Here is an 18,847-nt window from a genome sequence, read left to right on the forward strand (position 1 = left end):
GGTGTTGGAAGGAGGTTAAGGCTCCTTGAACCTTTATAATATAGACCAACTTGATCACATATGACATTGTAGCAGCAATCATTATGGCTTATTTCTCTAGCCATTTGCAATTTTAACAGGGGAGGAATGATTCTTTTGCTGGGTGGGGCCTTCCTCTTTTCTGAACCTTGGGGCTTATATTGCCTATCAAATAGTTGGAAAAAATGGAAATGTTTAGATTCTGCTCAGTTTTCATCAAAGAGTTGAAGCTATCTAAAATCTGTTCAGCTTAAAGAAATCCCTAGAGCATTTATTGTTAAGGCAGGTTTAGTGGTGATGAATTCCTTAATCTTTTGCTTGTCTGAAAACTTTTTATCTCACTTTCAATTCTGAATGATAACTTCTCTGGGTAGAGTATTCTTGGTTGGAAACTTTTTTTTCCCTTTCATCATTTTGAATAGATTGTGCCCCTCTCTTCTGGTCAGTAAAGTCTCTGCTGAAAGATCTGCTAACAGTACTTTGAGGGTTCCCTCATATGCAATGAATTGTTTTTCTCTTGCTGCTCTTAAGATTCTCTTCTCGGCTTTAACTTTTAATATTTTAATTACAATATATCTTGGTGTGGATCTCTTTAGATTTATCTTATGTGTAACACTGGGCTTTCTGAATATAGATGTCTGTTTTTTTCCCATGCTAGGGAAGTTTTCAGACATTATTTCTTCAATAAGTTTTATGTCCCTTTTTCTCTTCTCCTCAGACTCCTCTAATGTCAATGTTAACCTGCTTAATGTTGTCCCATAGGTCCCTTAAGCTATATTTACTTTTTAAAATTCATTTTTCTTTCTGCTGATCTGATTGGCTGATTCCTCTGCCTTGTCTTTGAGCTTACTGCTTCTTTCGTCTGTTTCATCTACTCTGCTGCTGAACTCTAGTATATTTTTTAGTGCTTTGTTTTATTCAGTGACTTCTGTTTGTAGCTTTCTTGTATTTTCATCTCTTTGTTGAAGTTATCACTGTATTTATCTAATCTTAATGGGTACTTCTTTAAACTCTATCAGATAAATTATTTATTTCTGTTTCATTAAGGCTTTCTCTGAGATTTTGTTTTGTTCTTTTGTTTGGAACACATTCTTCTATCTTTCCACCATGCTTGACTCTGCTTTGGTTTCTGTATGTTATATAAAACAGCTGCCTCTCCAGGTTTTGAAGAGTTAGACTTGTGCAAATGAATTGTAACTCTCAACTCCATTCTAGCTTTGTTTGTCTCTCTATCTTTTGTATTGTCTGAGAAGCCCATTTTATTTTCAGTGGTTCCCAGTAGTTGAGGGTATGCCAAAACCAGTCAATATCTCAAATGGGAGGGTCTCAGTCACTACCTCGGTTCAGTGATTGGAAGTCAGACTCTCAGACAACAATTCTTAGAGTGAAAATATATATTTCTGTAGGACAACAAGCATAAGCTTCACTGGCCCCAAGTTCCAGGAAATCTGGATGTGTCCCCTGGGCAATAGTAACAAAAATTATAGCTCCAGATGTGTGAACAAACTCGTTTGTGAGAGATACTGGTGAACTGTAGTGAGGAAGGTGGAGAGTACATGGTGGTATCCCAAGGCCTACCTTTCCTGAGAGCACCTCTGTTACTTCCAGGTGTGTGTTTAGCCTGAAGCCCACCCCTAAGTCTTAAAGTTCTATAACTAGCAAGTAGGCCTCTTTCACAAAAAGGCTGAGAGTTGAGTTTCAGTCTGTAGTCTGTGTAGTGCCTTGGGGGTTTTAGCCTGCTAAGGACTGTCTATAATTGTTAGTCCATGCAACGTGGGAACACAAGTTTCCCTTGTGTCCACAACCAGTATTCCAAGGGTTATCTTCTAGGGAAATAGGCATAAGAACCAGGACTCCAGATGTGAAAACTAAGGTAATAGACACATAGAAGTGTTATCCTCTGAGAGATGCTGGTGCCCTGAAGCAAGGCAGAGGGAGAGCGTGAAGAGAGGGCCTGCCCTCCTATGTCTTAGGAAAGGACTGTAGTCAGCCCTTAGATGTGTGTTTAATGAGAAGCCTACCTTTCGGGCTACAGCTGTGATGATAAGCTAATAGGCTTCTTTCTCAGAAAGATTGATTTCCTGGATCTCATGCCTCTTGCTGTGTTCTAGGAGTGGTAGCTATTTAAGAACGGTTTCTCTGTTGGTTATAGTGCTTTGGAACACAGGTAAGATATGAACCGGTTAGTCACAAAGCCAGGCTAAGTAGAGGTGTCTCCTGGCAGCAGCTTCAAAAAGCAAGGCACCAGGGAAGGGTACAGGCTTCTTTCTGGAAAATACCAGAGTGCTGCCGTGAGGTAGAGGGGGAGGGCAAAGATTGCTTCCCCAGGCTCCTTCTCTGAGAGCACCTCATAGGCTCCTGTGAGTGTGCCAGACCAGAAGCCTGCTCCTGAAGCCAAAGCGACAGGACAAGCAAATGGCCTTCTTTCTAGAAAAGACTAAGATTCGTTTCATTCTGCCATCTGTGCAGTGCCTTGGGGGGTGGCTGTCTGCCAAGAACTGCCTCTCTGATTGTTACAGTCCTTTTGGACCCTGGAACACAAGCCCACCTGGCCTGGAGAGCCAGGCGATAAAGGGTGCCCCTGGTTGACAGCTGTAAAATCCTGGATGCCAGGTGAGTAGAAGCTCCCCTCTGGGAGACTGGGGCACTCTGGCGAGTGTTGGAGGGCAGAGGGAAGATGGCATTTATTGGTTGGAGCTAGAAGGGTGGTGCAAAGATGGTGCCCGGTGAAAAAAGGAAAACAAGAAAAAAGAAATAAAGGGGAAAAAGAAGTAAATAGAAGAAAAGAAAAAAGAAAAGGTGGTGCCTGCCAGCTCAGCAAGGCAGAAGGAGAGCGGGAAGATGGTGCCCACCAGCCTTCCACACTGAGAGCATTCTAGCAGGTATCAACTCCTCAAACCATGATTTAATATGAGGAAATGGGTCCTTACACACAGAGGGTGAGTGTGCACCCTGGTGAATGAGTGTGCGTGTGGCCCCTTTAAGAGTTTTCAGCCCAGCCTCCCAGGTCTCCTAGGCACCAGCCATGTTGGTCTTCAGGGCCAGATACTTAGGAGGAGTCATCTCTGAGGTGCCAGTCTGAAAAGATGGGGTACCCCATGTGGGGTACAGACCCCATGCTCTTCAGAGAGAAGCCCCAGTTTTGAGTGTTATGGTTATGGGTCCCTGCGCGGGTGAGGCTGTGTCTCGGCCTGGCCTCCCTGTGGCTGGGTTCCCGCTGCTGGCCCATGTGCAGAGTGGTCCCTGAATGTCGCGGTAAGATATGGCAAGGCAATAATGATGATGTCTGGGACATACTGTTTCTGTCCTTCTCACCCCTGTGGATATTCTAGTGATGTGATATGGAAAGAAATCACAGGCTGCATTTAATTGTCAGTGGTGAGTTCATGAATGTATTGTGTTGCTTTATCATACAGAGACATTGCTCTATTTTTTGTTTTATTATCATAAGAGCATTTGTGTGTGTGTGTGTGTGTGTGTGTGTGTGTGTGTGTGAGTGAGTGTGTGGATATAACATGCAAACAGCTAAGTAGTAGAAAATACACAATGGTGCCTTGGAATTAGAGAGAGAGAGAGAGAGATGGAGAGAGAGAGATGAATACTCTGACTCCTGAGGGACAAAAGCATTTGGACACATTGTTTCAAAGGGTGCCAGGATATGTCTGTTCTTGGCACCCAGGCTCAGAATAAGAACCCAGGGAACACCATAGTAACCATGAACATTAGCGCTCCAGGCACCCCACGCGCCTACTTATATACAGCTGCACTGATTGCAGGTTGGTGGGTGGCCATAGGAGAGGGGAGAGACCATTCCCAGTTGAGGGATTATAGTGGAAAACCTTTTTAAGTATAAGTTACTGTCAACTGGTGTTACTTTCTGATGAAGAAAAAAAAATCAGATATCAGCATCTGACATCACTTTAATCTCCCATGCATTGATAAATGTATGTCACCTGTAGAAATAATCTTGTTGCTTTCTGATGATTCTCTCCCCCCCCTGTTTCTCTCTTTTCCTCTCCCTCCCTCCCCCCCTTTTGTATCTATCTGCTGGTAACTTAAATTTCAAAGTATACCTCAAGGTAGCCAAACACAAATTATAAAGGCAGGAATAATATCCATGCTATTTGGAATATAGCTCTCCTAACTAATTCTAAAAGCTTTCTCTTCAAAAAAAAAAAAAAAAAAAAAAAAAGTCCCCAGGAAGCTTATTTGCCTGCTGATTTTTTTTTTTTTTTTTTTTTGCACTTGCTTGTTAAAGGTCTTCAGATGAGAAAGGAGAGGGGAATTGTTGGGATTTTTTTTTAAATCTAATAAATAGAATTTAAAAGAATTTATTTCAACCTGTCAAGCTGCTAAGAAAAATGGAGTTGCATTTTATACTAGGCAACAAATTACATTATTTCCCTGGTGTCACTTCTGATAATCACATTACCCCACCACAACTCCCCAGGTACTTGTGTGGCTGTGAGGTGTAATTCCAGAGCAGGTTAGACACTCCATTGTAATTTAGAGTAACATAAATTAATATTCATTTACTGTAAGGTGTTAATGTGAAAAATACATGTGAAAGCTTCGTGTAGTACTGTGTTCTTTCATTGTAAGGAAAAAAGAAAGCTTTACATAAAGGCCCATATTCCTTGGTTATCCATAATGAAAATTTACTGAATTGTCATTTTATAGGAAAATAATCTGAGGTTACCAAAGGGTAAGGACACATTTACAAGTGATGAAATATTGGCAACTTAGTAAACATCCCTCAGTTGATCACATCAGTCAAGTAGTTAAGAGGAAAAGCAGGTTAGGTAAAAGGTTTCCAGGGCATATTTCATCACAATGACTTTTGGTCCATTCTGAAGTATTCTGTGGATGCTTCTAGCATTGTGTTCAACAGCCAAGGGCTTACACAGCTCCTCCATATGCATTCCTTCCCCACTGATGGACAGCACACTTGTGACTTGATTTGGCCAATGGAATGTGAGCGGAAGTGAAAATCGCCGTGAACTCAGCGATCTCAGTTTGGGGCTGTTCAGTCAATCTGGGTCACTGAATAAATAAGAGATGTAGCAGACAGAGGTCTTCCAGAAGGGCTAACCCACAGTGGATATGTAAGGAGAGCAAGCAAACACATTTGTTTTCAATGACAGGATTTGGACAGTCTTATATTATTACAGCATAGATAAATGATACATACTATTCCAAAGAGGTGAAAAGCCCCTCCACCTAGGAGAAAGAGATGATTTAGGTTGCAGTCACATTCTGCTTGTAACACCGAAGGCCATGGATCTTTCTAAAACTTAGATGCCAGGGAAACTTTCTTAATATTTCCAAGATTGGCCCTGGCCAGTTGACTCAGCGGTAGAGTGTCGGCTGGCATGTGGAAGTTCCAGGTTGGATTCCCGGTCAGGGCACACAGGAGAAGTGACCATCTACTTCTCCACCCCTTCCCTTTATCTCTCTTTATCTCATTCTCTCTCTTTCCCTCCTGCACATGGCTTGAATGGCTGAGAAAGTTGACACCGGGCACTGAAGATGGCTCCATGGCCTCACCTCAGGTGCTAAAATAGCTCAGTTGCCAAGAAATAGAGCAGCAGCCCCAGATGGGCAGAGCACTGCCTAGTAGGGGGCTTGCCAGGTGGATTCCAGTTGGGACGCATGCAGGAGTCTGTTTCTCTGCCTTCCTGCCACTTACTTAATAAATAATATTTCCAAGATTACAAAAATTTCCTTTTGGTCATGTGCAAATTTTATTTTTATTCAACCAAAATATAAAAGGAATACAATTAATTGATAGTTGTGATGTTATCTGTGGTAGTATATTAGATGTCAGAACTCAGAATTAGATTTTCATGTCAACATTTGAATTCACAGAGATTTCATTTATTTGCATGAACAAATAGCTAATCACTGGGACAATTTAAATCACCTTTTAGACAGGAAGGATCATGATTAAAAACTAAGGGGAAGGAAAATGAAATCTTGACAAGTCTCAAAAGGGAAAAAGCTTTATGTTATTCTGGATGTGTAATGTTGAATATGTCTTTAGGATAAATTTGTACCTTAAAATGTTATACCTTAAAGAAATTCCACATGATTCTTCTACCTAATAGAGACTTACAGTAACTTTTTAATTAGTTGAAAAAGTTATGAAGACATAGTGATTCCATTGTATTCTAACAGGAATGTGTTTTCATACAAGTTACCCAAGCTTACCTAAGGTTATTTATTGCCTTACCCAATTTGGCAGCCCAGATGAAAATTTGCTGATTAATTTTGGGGGGGAGTAAAAGGTAGTTTGTTATGATGCTATGTCAAGATGTATAGGCCCTGATTCTTAACCACTTCTACAGAGTGAAAGGAAATATATATATCGCTGTGATGGAGAAACTAGCATGGAAGATAAGTCCCCACTGCAGCAATCAAAACCTGGGCTTGCCACTTTATTGATCTATTAGTGTTATTTATTAAAGAAATTCTTTTCTTTTCCTTTTTATTGAATTTATTGGAGTGACACTGGTTAATAAAATTATACAGGTTTCAGGTGCACAATTCTACAACACATCATCTGTACACTGTATTCTGTATTCACCACCCCAAGTCAAGTCTCCATCCATCACCATTTATCCCCGATACTCTCCTCCCCTTCCCTCTACTCCTCCCTCTGGCAATAACTACACTGTTGTCTATATCCATGGTATTTTTTATTTTGCTCAGTACCTTGACAGCCCCTCAGCATCCCCCTGTGAGCTGTCATCCTGCTCTCTATCTTGCTTGTTAGTTCATTTTGTTCACTAGTTTCCATGTATGAGTGAAATGAGTGAAATCCTATGGTACTTGTCTTTAAATCCAGTTTATATGTGTGGTTCCCAATCTTTCTCCATTCTAAGGTAGAGCTGTGGAAATATTTAGGACCTACATTTTAAATCTTAATTGAATAACATTAAAGTTTACCTTGCTGACATGGTAGAAGAAATCAAAAGAGATCAATTAGGTAGTAATAATTCCTAACAACTGAAGGTCATTTGAAGATAAGCCTTTGATATTATGTTCTTTAATGGTGTTCACCTGTCCCTATAGAATTTGGCAGGGAAAACATGGAAGCTGTTACCACCAAATGGCTGCTCCTTCCTTCTTCAAATCCCTTGTACCCAATATAAGCAAAGCTCTGTGCACTTTTGTCTGTTTATACCGTCCCATGAAATAAATATTGTAATGACTGCTGAGTCATCTGGTCAGACCTCTGGTTAAGACAAGGAACTTCCAGCAGTAGCAGCTCCAGCCCCTACTCCACAAGGAGAAAGATGAGATTTTATTTTAGCAATACTCCTTACCATCTTATTTCTCACAGAAATACATAGACACTGGTGGTGATATTGTAAAGACAACAGCCCCTAGATGTGAGCTAAATTAATTGATTTATAAGAAACAAAAATAGCTATGTGGGCTGGACTAAATTGGCTAATTAAGGATTCCATTGCACTAATTGCTTACTTAATAGTGGGCAGAGGAATGAAAGGAGGAGGGGGGAAAGGAAAGTACCCGTCACAGAGAGCCTCACAAGTCAGCCCAGAGCGGAGGAGGTTAACCCACACTTGGCATGTCACTCGTCTCATCCTGCGTGCACAGACATCTTAGCACACACACCAAGAAGAAACGAGGTTCTCCTCTCTTACTTATAAGAAATGAGGTTCTCCGAGATGAACAAGCCCTGGCTCTGAGCAGAGGGAATCAGGAAGTCCATGGGTGACCAGGGGCATGTAAGAGCAAGGTCAGTCTTTCCCCAAGCCATGAACGAGATTATAGAGAACCCTTGTGAAAGGCCACCCAGTCGTGGTTAAGAGCGCAGGTGGTCAGAGTCAAAGAGAGCTGCCTTCAAGTTCCTGCTCTGCCATTTTCTGTGCATGCTTAAACAATTTATTGAATTTTCCAGAGCCTTGGTTTCCTTACATGAGGATTATAACCATGCTTACAAGATTTTGAGATGCTCATGGCGAAGTTACAAAGGTGGTTCAGTGCCTGGCATATAATAAGCATTCAATAGAGGAAATACTTTCCTAAAAAAAAAAAAAATGCTTCCATGATTTTCAGGGGAAGGACTCTGTATAATCCACTCCAGAATCTCTTCCAAATCCAAAATTCTGTCAGTTTCCATCTGTACATTTGATTAGAATGACAAAATGTTAAAATTAAAAGGGACCTTAGAAAGCATCTATTGTATAAACTTCCACATGGGAAAATCAAGGTCCAGACCAAAGTTGAAGGGCCTTGCTCAAAGTCTCGCTAAAGGAATTCTTCACAGGAGAAGGTGAATGTTAAATTTTCACTCATTAGAATTATATTTTTTAAAATATTTGCATGTATCATGTACAGCAGCTTTCACTGACAGAGCTCTGCAAGCATCAGTCAATTAAAGAGCAAATCACCATTGCAGAGCAGATAAGTATTAATTCTCATTACTTATTTAATAAGTAGTAAGTGCCCATAAGTAAAATTCAAAACAGCAAAAATGACCTTTGCTTCATGAAGTGTGCTTATAGATCTTTCTGGTTAACCTGGTTTCTTTTCCTACCTACCTAACCAACACTTATCTCTATAGAATGAGCTTGGTGTCGTCAGGGATGGTGGCCTTTGCTAGTGTTGATCACCCATTGTGCACCTTTGACTGCTGGTGCAGGACTACAGTGGGGAGAAAGCCTTTCTGGCCTTGCATTGAGCTGTGGCTTTGCACTGCTCACCTGTCATGACTGGGCCTGGTTATCGCCATGTAACTAGTCCGTTGAGTACTGTTTGCTCCTACTTCATCCTCCTCAGGGCTTCTGAGTCCATGTAGAAAACTGCGCTTCCTGGGTTGCACCATGTCCATCGTGCTAATATGATATTTAAAACAGCCCGAGGGGATACTACTCACGTTATGGTGGCCAGCTGTTCTCTCTCTGTTGAGAGGACGATTTATAGGAAGCCATCTGATGATGGCAAGAAGGATTTCAGACACCAGCAGGCAAATATCTTGACTGAGGAGGACCAGCAGAAGTGGGTGGCAGCGTCATACCCAGAACGGACAGAGCGGTTCCATTGGCACTTTGCGTTCCTGGGTTTGTACGCAGCCTGCCGAGAGGCGGAGGGGAGACTTTGTTCCCTTGAGGTTTTCTTGAGCACAATGATTACATGACATGTTATAATTTCCTAGGGGATCCTGCATAAATCAAACCATGTCTTGAAACGAATTTCCTTACCCCTGCTTGCGCGGAAAACAATTATGTCAACCACATCCTCCCTGGATAGGCTACTTCCTTTTCGAAGGGGGAAAAAAAAATACGAAAAGAAGTAGTAATTTTCCCCCAAAGAAAAGGGCCTTTCTGTAGACTAAGCAGAGAAGAAAAGAAGGTACTTATTAGGTAACTTGTCTCATCCTGCGTGCGCAGACATCTTAGCACACACACCGAGAAGAAACGAGGTTCTCCTCTCTTACTTATAAGAAACGAGGTTCTCCGAGATGAACAAGCCCTGGCTCCGAGCAGAGGGAAGCAGGATGTAAGATGTCTCAACCAGGAGAGATATAAAATGAAGGCCTTGGCCCTGATATTGCTACTGTGGAAATCCAACCGAGACCCAGGGCTGGCAACCCTAAGCCACGAGCTCCTGCTGTCTGGGGCGTTGCAGGAAAAATTACAACAGAGAATGAAGGCTGGGTTTGATTCAGGGATTATAGTGGGTTAGAAATAAGCCTGTGTTTATGTTGCCTCCCTAGAGTTTAATAGCTGTAGAACTTGAACTTTTATGTTTGTTTAAAAAATGCCAGGGAACAACATTTTTTCATTTTTCTTCTGCAGTAACTGTTGGTTGCTTCAGATCCCTTTGTGAATACATTATGGAAAACTAGGACAGAGTTTTCTCCTTGTTAGCCAAGTGCATGCCTGCTGAGGTTTTATGTTAGAAAATACAGGTTTTTGTTTTTTAAGGACATGTACAGTAGAAACCTAAGTCATCAAGTACGAAATCATATAGTCCAGAAATGCATGCCTGTACCTAGTTTTTGGCCAAATTCTTGTCTACTTTCCATTACTTTATGATGCACTATAAGCCAAATAATATCATTTTTATAGATATAATATTTTAATAGGTTCAACTTTAGAGCATTTTACTTTTCTGTGAACCTGAAATGAATTCATTTTACTAAAAGAACTGTATTAGGTATTTATATGAATTTTTATTTTTGTTCTCTTGTTTATAATTTGATGCTCAGAATAAGTTTCTGAAGAATATATTGGATATTCTATTTGCCTGCCTATGTTAACAAAAAAGGAGGAGAAAGTTTTCTTTTCTATAAAGTATATTGAAAATACCCAGAAAGCCTTCTAGTCCCTTAAAATTTATAGATGCTCTTAGTTTGACAACCTGCTTTTTGGTCTTAGTACCAAAGTACTATGTATTAGTAAAGAAATTCTCATAAAACCACGCATCAACAAGGCAATGTAAATTGTTTATCTTTCCATCCATTCAAAATTACTAGAAGAGGCATTGTTGCATTGTGGAAAGTGCATAAAGTTTGGAGTTGGAATGAGGTGCACATCATTTCTTTGTGCTCACATAATCTTGAGTTCCCAATCTATTAAGTGTGTATACCAAGATTTACCTCATAAGATTGTGGTGGGTATTAAATCAAGTAATTTGTACAGTATTCAATTTCACTACTAATGGCCATTAATCAATAGTAGGTATTGCTGATACTTTCCACAGCTTTGCTCTAAAGATCTATTCTGAAACCTCTGTATATTTCTATCTGCACAAATTTAGTCCTGTAGTATGATGGAGAATGACCATCTTACTTGACTTTGAAAAGGTTTTCAGTAATGGGTGTCTAGAAGTCACATATTTAAAAACTTTTTTTATATTTGTTCCTCAATGATGAATACAAGTTTTCATATTATAAGTCACAGGTGATTTAGCCAAATATTTCAGGAAACCAACATTGCAATGGACAATTCTTATATTTTTCTACCATGTGATGTTTTTTGGGTTTTTTTTTTTTTGTATAAATATTTTTCTGAAGTTGGAAATGGAAAGGCGGTCAGACAGACTCCCTTATGTGCCTGACCGGGATCCACCCGGCACGCCCACCAAGGGGCGATGCTCTGCCCATCTGGGGCATTGCTCTGTTGCAACCAGAGCCATTCTAGTGCCTGAGGCAGAGGCCATGGAGCCATCCTCAGCGCCCAGGACAACTTTGCTCCAATGGAGCCTTGGCTGCAGGAGGGGAAGAGAGAGACAGAGAGGAAGGAGAGGGGGAGGGGTAGAGAAGCAGATGGGTACTTCTCCTCTGTGCCCTGGCCGGAAATCGAACCCGAGACTCCTGCACACCAGGCTGACGCTCTACCACTGAGCCAACTGGCCAGGGCCTCTACTCTGTGATGTTTTTTACTTGCTCTGATTCCTGGACAAGTTCATATAGTATTAAGCACAAATAATAGTTCATAAAATTTTCATCTCTTCAAAAAAGATATAAACTTGTAATATCCCTGTGCTCTGTAACCCATAAGGTTAAAGAAAAAGTCTTCATAGAAGACTATTGTATCAATGTGAACATATATGGAAATCACAATTGTCCTCTCACCTTAAAGAATGATTGGAATATGACAGAAATATAAGTTTAGCAGGAGATTTTACCTTCTGAGGCAAGATGTGGCTGTCACTTAATTTTAAAGAAACATTTTAACCTGAATGTTAAGTGTCCATTTCACACGACTTCTACCATTTTTTAACTCTTGCCTTCAGGACAACAGATGGACTGTTAAATAAAAAGAGAATACAATGCAAGGATTTTAAAAAAAACCCTTTTCATATTCTGGGCATCCTGAAGACTCACCCCTCCAGAAGTCACGATCTTTGCGCTAGATATAAGCTCCATGCAGGCAGGGTCTTTGTTTTATGTGCTGATGCAGCTCGTGTACCTGCAGCAGCAACTCCTGGCACATAATAGGTGCTCAAAAATTCCTTGTTGAATGGATGACTAAATAATCATTTACATCTTAATGCAACTATATATTGTTGTGTATCATCAGCAGTCTATTAAGGAAGAACAACAACCTTGCTTTATTCATCTCTCTGTTCTTAAAATTTTCCTGCTGTTGCACTTAAAGAACAAGGAAAAGGAGATCTGGAAGTGCCTTCCTGGTGTGATCATCCTGCCCTCCAGCTCCTCTGTGAGACTCACGCTCTGCCCATTCCCATCATCAGCCTGGGACCCAACCAACAGTTTTAGTTTTTTGTTTTGGGTTTTTTTTTTTGTATTTTTCTGATGCTGGAAATGGAGAGGCAGTCAGACAGACTCCCGCATGCGCCCGACCGGGATCCACCCAGCATGCCCACCAGGGGGCGATGCTCTGTCCATCCGGGGCATCACTTTGTTGCGATTAGAGCCAGTCTAGCACCTGAGGCAGAGGCCATGGAGCTATCCTCAGTGCCCGGGCCATCATTTGCTCCGATGGAGCCTTGGCTGCGGGAGGGGAAGAGAGAGACAGAGCCGAAGGAGAGGGGGAGGGGTGGAGAAGCAGACAGGCGCTTCTCCTGTGTGCCCCGGCCGGGAATCGAGCCTGGGACTTCCGCATGCCAGGCCGACGCTCTACCACCGAGCCAACTGGCCAGGGCCAGTTTTAGTTTATTTTTTAAAACACAGATTCTCTTACCAGACATACTCTAGGTCTATTAAAACATAGCAACAAAAGGTTGGAAAGCAAATTTGAAAATCCAAAAGCACCCATTATGAATTGAAATTTAAAATGTTTATTTTTTATGCTTCATCCTCTGTCTAAATTTTACAAACTAATTTCAACATTTGCTGAAACCAGACATACACCAAACATTGTGTTAGACAGAAATGAGTTCATATAATCTTAGGTGAAAATTTTTCTGAATATTTAATAGTAGGCAATTCTCACATCTCTTTGGTGTTCAGTTGTAGTGTTTAGTTCCTTTTGTTTATATGCACATTCAGTAAATGTATGTATATGTGTAATATATATGTGGTTATTTCTACCAATTCTGTTGTCTAAAGAACTAAGAAAAGCTAATTTTCATGTGTCTTTTTTTTTTTTTTGTATTTTTCTAAAGCTGGAAATGGGGAGAGACAGTCAGACAGACTCCCGCATGCGCCTGACCGGGATCCACCCGGCACGCCCACCAGGGGGTGATGCTCTGCCCCTCCGGGTTGTCGCTCTGTTGCGACCAGAGCCACTCTAGCACCTGGGGCAGAGGCCAAGGAGCCATCCCCAGCACCCGGGCCATCTTTGCTCCAATGGAGCCTTGGCTGCGGGAGGGGAAGAGAGAGACAGAGAGGAAGGAGGGGGGGTGGAGAAGCAAATGGGTGCTTCTCCTATGTGCCCTGGCCGGGAATCGAACCCAGGTCCCCCGCACAACAGGCCGACGCTCTACCGCTGAGCCAACTGGCCAGGGCCTCATGTGTCTCTTAATAAGGGTCATAATATCCCAAAATTAGAATGCTTCAGATACTGAAATGTAGTAATGAAAAAACAAAAACAAAACAACAACCAAGAAGTCATTTTATCAGTAACCTTTAAAATATATATATGTATTTTGACTTTAGAGAGAGAGAAAGGAAGAGGGGGAAAAAGAGAGAAAGAAAAAGAAATATTGATTTTTTGTTCTTATTTATGCATTTATTGGTTGATTCTTATATGTGTCCCACTGAAGATTGAACCTACAACCTTGGCATTTCAGAATGATGTTCTAATCAACAGAGCTGCCAGGCCAGAGCTTACCAGTAACTTCAAAGTTTTAATCTTTAGGGTCTTCTTTTACCCACTTTGGTGTTTAACACATTTGTATTCTTCTTACCACCTTATATAATTCCTAGTGTTCATTTGTACTTACCAAGTGAGAAATGGTGGGAGCTCAGAATCATTAGACATGCTACACAGCTGCTGTCATATCCCTTGCTGTATAATTTACCCTGATTGATATATTTGTGCTCAGAATAGATAATCCATCATTGAAAAAGGTTAATATAAAATGCCCACAGTGGCAATTTCCTCTGTATTTGGGTTCATTCTATCTTCTCCCACTCTCTTATTTTGTTCTGTTCTCCAGGATTGGGCGTACTTACCCTCTCTAAAAAAGCACAGTTGGAAATGTTAGGCAGTTGCCCAGCAAACACAGTATGGTTGTAGTAGAAACAAAGGACCTGTAGGCACAAGGATGACTGGGGCAGACACAAAGACAAATTTCTAATGAGTCAGGACTAAGAACAGAATAGAATGAGAGCTCTTTTCCCCCAAAATTGACTATGATTTACACTCAAGAACTTAAATGCCCTGTAGCATCTTTCTTTTCTGTCACTATGAAAATCTCCATTCCTCATGCATTCATTAATAACTTCAGCAAACTTTTATGAAGTGCTTCTCTTAGGTCAGGAACTATGGAATATACCTGGGACAAAGAAAAGAATAAATAGGCTCTATTTCTACCTTTAAGGAACTCAAATTAGCGAGAGAAGTACAGGGGTGGGCAAAAGTAGCTTTACAGTTCTGAGTTTGTGAAACAGTTTATTCCTGTATCATTACTTGTTAATTATTGTATTGTTTTCCACATAAACAACTGTAAACCTCCTTTTTTCCACTCCTTTATAGACATAAACATATAATCACAATATAACTTTATAAAATCAATGGCTTTGTATTGTAGGTCAACCACAGGGACAGTGCACCGCAAGTAATGAAGATTGGCCAAGTAAACCAGGGGATCACCAGGAAGAGGTGGTATTGAACTTGACTTTTAAAAGAAGGGAGAATGATAATGCCAAGAGAAAGTGCTTGTGCTGCGCTGTGCTGGTGCCGGGCTGCTGAGCTAAAGACAGCTAGAATGTGAGTTGTGGGGGAGCAGAGAGGGACGATGCAGTTAAGATGCAGTAAAGCAGCATTGCATTGCTAATGCGTTTTGACTTGTGTGTAAAGTCAAAGGTTATGGCACAGGGGTCAGTTTTGCCTTTTCCCAAAGCAGCTCTAATACTGGAAAGGGAAGAAAAGAGTGAAGGAATCAGGAACTGCTGGGAAGCAGAAGTGTTAGGAGTGGTTCTTTTTCTCTTTCCAACGCTGCCATTCACCTCGTGCAGCATTCCCAGGTGTTATTTTGTCAATCTCAGTCAGTAGAGCATTCTTGCAGAACAGAGCAGGGTTGTCATTGAATGCCCTAGTCTGTCATGGAAGAATGAGTTGTCTCCTCTAAAACTCAAATCTCAAGGTAATAGGTATGTCCTCGAAGAACCATTTATGGATATTAGTCGGTTCTTCAAAGGTAACGATCTCTAGAAAGAGCACTGCACAGACTCTGTTTCTGCTGCCTCCTGGCTCCCTCAGGTAGTATCTGGTTCTCTCCAGGATGGTCTCCAAATTATGTTCGGATACTTCTCAAAACTTTCTCAAGGATCTCAAGAGACCCGTTGTAGGTTTAAATCATTCTCCCCCAACATCTGCTCTGTCCTGCTGTTCCCCCTCCCTTTTTTTTCCCTGTGACTTCTCTGTCCTTTTCTCATAGATTCTGGAGTCTCTCCAGCTTTCTGGTTTTTATTCCTTTGGGATATCTTGACTGTGCTGAGCAGTAAGGCTTGGCTGTATACAGCATCCACTGGGTAAAAAAATGTTGTTTTCCTTTTTTCTTTTTTTTCTTTTTCTTTATATTTGTAGGTCAGACAATGAAATAGTCAAAGTTTTACTAGAGACTTCTGATAAGTGACTAACCATTACTCTATAAAAACAAAATGTTCTATATCTGGCCTGGTATTTTTGTTTTGTTTTTCAAATTTGCCCATGTTTATTGGAAGATTCCTTGAAATTTCCCTGCGTTGACTGCATGTTCTGAAGAAGGGTTTTTCTACATATGAAGTGTGCCCAAATGCCTGCTTCATTATTCTAGGCTCCTGAAAAGGGCACATAATGTGTAGCCTCTCTCCCTGCCTCTGACCATGGGAGGAGATACTTGGCCCCCTTCATCATACTCCTGAGAGCAAATCCTGAAACATAAAACCTGTTAAATCATGTGGCCATTTTTTATGAGTACTTTCTATATTGATCTCCCAATGTCACACCAAACCTGGGGACCAGACATGAAGCACCTCTGTTCTCTAAAGGAGAGAGTGGCACTGGAGTGCTAGCTGTGGGGTTTGTCTCTGCCACTCTCTGGACTGCGAGTTAAGGGAGGCAGGATCTGGGAGGCTGAGAGGAGAACACTTTAGCTTTCTCTGTCTCTGCTGAGTGTGGGCTGCAGGCAGACTGCAGGAACACTGGCCATGAACCCATGCTCTGACCACTTTCGTTTATCTCCCTCTCTGCCCCTTTGTTTTACCACTCTTGGCAGAAAGATACCCAGTCACTCTGGATTTGCCTCTCTGTACCCCTAAGACAAAATCCAAACAGCCTAAGCTTCCCTCCTCCCCATATTCCAGCAAAGAAAAAACCCAGTCACCTCAGGTTTGTGTCCTCACCAGAGCCAACCTCGAATGTGTTTTATCCCCCCCCCTTTCATCCCATCCCACCTTAGTCCATTTGCTGTGTGGATCTTTCAGGCATGCCTTTCAGCCCAGCTGGGGTTCCTTCACTGCGTTATAGTTGTTCAATTTCTTGAAAGTTCAAAGGGAAAAATCAGGAGTATCTCTCACACCACCATTGCTCTGACATCACTTCAGCTTTTGTAATTTAAACATCACAATCCTGTTTGCCAGAGAACCAATATCCTAGTTGAAAGCTGTATAATTTAATCACACAAATTCACAATTTCCCTTTTCTAAATTATTATTTTTATTATCAACAAAATTAGACATTATTATAAAGAATGAAAGTCAAACAGTTCTACCAGGCTTGTAATGAGAAAACAGTAGTCCCCTACCTCCCAACTTTTCAAAGGCACTATGTCAGTTCAGTCTTTTAAATAAGAAAAATATATTTCTGTTATTTAAGTCATAGTAAGTGTTCTTAGGCCTTAGTGTTTTCCGTGTATAATCTTTTTCTATTCTTTTAATTTTAACCTACCTGCATCTTCTTAAAGTTCATTTCTTATAAAAAGAAAATAGCTGGATCCTGGTTTTACATTCAGTTTATTCATTTAGTTTAAATTGAAATTAAAAAGCTAGAAAAATATAGCTGCTGGGGCTACATTAATACAATAAAGACAAAAAGGAGTATATTTTAATGATAAAAAAGCAATTCTCCAGAAAGAGGAGAAGAGTAAATGCATATGCACTTAAAAACAAAGCTTTAAGCCCTACTTGGGTAGTTCAGATGGTTAGAGCATTGTTTCAATATGCCAAGGTTTTGGGTTTGATACCCAGTCAGAGCACATTCAGGAATCAACCTATGAATGCATAAATAAACAGAACAACAAATTGGTGTTTCTCTCTTTCTCCTTTCCCCTCTCTCTAAATCTATCATAAATAAAAAACAAAGCTTTAAGACACATAAAGAAAAATTTGGCAGAACTAAACATACAAATATATATAATTGGCTTTTTAATATCCCTCTCTCAGAAATTAGTAGAGCATACAGACAAAAATCAGTAAATATACTATATTTAAATTTAAACATTATCAAGCAAGTTGATACAATTCTTCTTAAAAGTGCATGGAATATTCACCAGAATAGACTATCTACAGGCCAAAAAGCAAATCTCAATAAATTTCAAAGAATTAAAAGCATATGCACTGTGATACCTAACCACAACTAGACATCAGTAAAAAGAAGATAGGTATATTTCTATCTACTTGAACTTGAATTACTCCTAAAAAATTCATAGGTTAAAACATTTTCAAGGGAAATAACATTTTAACTGAATAGTAATGAAATTTAAATTTAAGAAATTTGTGACACACAGCTACAGTATTTCTTAGAAATTTACAGCTTTAAATTATATTATAAAAGAAAGGTGTACAATCTATTATTTATACTCTTACCTTAAGATGTGGATAAAAAAAGAAAAAAGGAGAACAGATTAGTGGCTGTCAAAGGTTAAGGAAGGAAGGGAGAACAGAAAGATATGGATGTGGTCTATAAATGAGCAAAGTGGGATCCCTGTGGCTATGGAAATATTCTGTAGATTGATTGTTTCTATATCAAATTCCTGGTCATGATACTGAACTATCATTTTGCAAAACGTTACCATTGGGGTAAACTGAACACAGGTACATGGACTTTCTCTACATTATTTCTTACAGCTACACGTGAATTTATAGATATCTCAGAATAAAAGTTTAGTTAGATATATCCCTATGCAATACGTTTTGACTTAGATATGATTATACATGTGTTTTGAATTCTAGGAACACTAACTGCCTCCTGCAACAAACCAATAAGTCATATTGAGTCTTTCTTAATGCTTTTTGTTCGAGAAAAATAGTATACATTCAGAAATAAATACTTAAAACAGATGTATCGGTAAACAAATAGTTGTAAATGTCCATATACTATCACCTAGTTTAAGAAATACGCCATTGCCAATACCTGAAAAGCTACACATATGCCCTTTGGATTACTATTGCATTGCCTCCTCTAGCAATGACCATCTCCTTGACTTTTAGCATATATATTTTCTTTCTTTTTTTCTCATACATTTCTCGCCTGTTATTCATCACTACAGAACATAATTTTATTTAGCCTGTTTTGAGTTTTGTTTTAATTTCTTTGCTTATAATTTCATTCCATCTTATTAAAAATATCACATTTTAATTCATTCAGTTGTTGATGGATGTGATGGATACACAGGTTGACTTCCATTTGGGGACACTGCAAATGATGTTGCTATAAGTATTATTGCACATATTTTTTAACATGTA

At 40.1% G+C, this 18,847-nt stretch overlaps 1 non-coding gene across 1 annotated transcript; it reads right to left on the reverse strand.

Annotated features, from left to right (window-relative positions):
- Positions 1-13,389: 13,389 nt before the first annotated feature.
- Positions 13,390-13,465, reverse strand: TRNAN-GUU (transfer RNA asparagine (anticodon GUU)). Its single transcript has one exon. It is a non-coding gene; the product is annotated as a tRNA-Asn (tRNA).
- Positions 13,466-18,847: the final 5,382 nt, after the last annotated feature.

The sequence above is a fragment of the Saccopteryx bilineata genome, chromosome 1 (assembly GCF_036850765.1).
Source record: "Saccopteryx bilineata isolate mSacBil1 chromosome 1, mSacBil1_pri_phased_curated, whole genome shotgun sequence".
NCBI lineage: Eukaryota > Metazoa > Chordata > Mammalia > Chiroptera > Emballonuridae > Saccopteryx > Saccopteryx bilineata.